The sequence below is a fragment of the Helianthus annuus genome, chromosome 5 (assembly GCF_002127325.2).
Source record: "Helianthus annuus cultivar XRQ/B chromosome 5, HanXRQr2.0-SUNRISE, whole genome shotgun sequence".
Taxonomy (NCBI): domain Eukaryota; kingdom Viridiplantae; phylum Streptophyta; class Magnoliopsida; order Asterales; family Asteraceae; genus Helianthus; species Helianthus annuus.
Window position 1 is genome coordinate 13,171,120 of NC_035437.2, and position 2,141 is coordinate 13,173,260.

A 2,141-nucleotide genomic window follows, 5' to 3' on the forward strand; every position below is an offset into this window, starting at 1 on the left:
AAGACATTGCAAAAGATCATATGGCACTTTTAGGTTCGGTTCTGTTATCCTATGAAGGTCTAGTTGCTGGACGAATCGGGAATCCTATGCTCACTAAAGAGGATTACGATCAGATAGATGCAGAGGAACTGGAACTTATGGATATCAAGTGGTGTCTTGCAAGTGTTCTTCGTAGAGCTGAGAAATTCAAAACAATTACCGGGAGAAATGACTTTCTTGATGCACATGTCTCTACTTTAGGTTTTGATAAATCTAAAGTTACTTGTTTTCGTTGTAGGGAGAAAGGCCACTTCAAACGGGAATGCAAAGGAAGAGAAGCTAGTGGAGCACAGAATTCTTTCGGAAAAGATGATTACTACCGCAAAGCTATCTATCAGCAAGTTGGTCAATCCCAGGAACCTCAAACAGCTCACGGAAGAAAGATTGAAGACCCAAAAAGAGCTTGTATGGTAGATTTCAACTGGAGTAATTACATATCATCGGATGCTAAAGAAGAACGCATTGTTGATCAAGATGATGAGAAACTACCGGATGGTTTCAGTTGGGATATGTTTGTAGATAAAAAGGGAGATTTTAAAGCTTTTATTGCAAAAATTGTCCGAGAACCAAACTTGTTTGTTACTTGGATGAGATCAATTGGTGAGAATATGAGAAGTGATGAAGAAAAATCTGAGTCATCTGATGAAAATTCAGATATTTCTGATAAACTTTCAGAAAATTCTGAGAATGTTTCTGATAGCTCGGTTGATAATATACAAGATGAAACTGTGCTAGAACAGGATGTTGTATTTGACAAAACACCTTCTGATTCTGGTGTTTCTGATGATGATTCTGAAAAATCAGTACAATTTGATCAATCACCTAATCAAAGCAGCAGTGATGATGAGGAAAAGAAATATCTAAATGTTGCTAAATCTCATATGTCTCCTGATAGCTTTCATTTTTATTTTGCAGACAAAATGGAAAAACTGGAGGATAAACGAGCTGAAAAAGAACAACAATTTGAATCTGAGAGTGATGTTCAAAATTTTGATAGTGTTGCTGAGAAGATCACAAATGAAGATAATGAAGAAAAAGAGATTGTGAAAGAAGAAAAGGTGATTGAAGTGGAAAAGGTAATCGAAGTTGAGAAAGTGATAGAAGTTGTAAAAACAATCGAAGTGGAGAAGTTTGTAGAAGTTGTCAAGCCATGTGAGAAGTGTTTGGAAACTTGCAAAGATTGTGCAGCAAAAGATGACTTCATTGCTGAACTTGAAAAGAAGAAGGATCAGTTATTGTTCAATCTTAACTATGTGAAGGAATCATACGATGTATTGAACAAAACTGTAACTGGTCTTCAAAAGACAAACACAGAAAGAGAACAGGCGATGACAATGATGAATGCAACTTTGATGTCAAAGCAAAAAGCTATAAATTTTTACATTGAAGAAAGTGCAAAATGGGAGCAAGAGTTGGAAAAGCAAAGGATTGAGAATGAGAGAATCATGAGATTGTTATTGAGTTATTCTACTTCTGATTATGTTATTGATCGTGTGTATCCAACTGTTGCAGGTATGGAAGCTTTTCAAGATGAGAAGCAGAAAGAAAAGAATGTTTGTGGTAAGAAATCGAATGTTAGCTATAACAAGTGTCCACCTCCAATTTGGGATGGGTATTCACCTAGGAAACCAAATGAGGAGCAACTGGCAAAAGCAGTCAATATACAGCTTAAAACAGATTTAACTGACGATTTACCAGAAAACATTGATGTGACGTTTACCTCATCCGATACTGATCATGAATCTGAATTGATTAAAAAGATGGTCGATCAGGTGTTGGACACTGATGAGGAGATAGAGTCAAAATCTGAGTCTGGAAAGCCAAAGTCGTCTGTCAACAGTCAAAGTCCATCGGTTAAACGGTCTTACAGTAAAGATTTTTTGTTGTCAAAAGCAGATTTGAATGATGAAACATTCGAAGTTGTTTATACTTTGAATGGTTCGGACAAATTATATTACAACAAAGAATTTCCAATTATGAATATTAAAACAGAATTAATCAACAAAACTTTTAAACTAATAGAGGTTAATATTCCTGAATTAAAAGTTTTGAAAAATCTTGAAAAATCTAAAAAATATACTTCTAGAGTTCAACAACGTTTA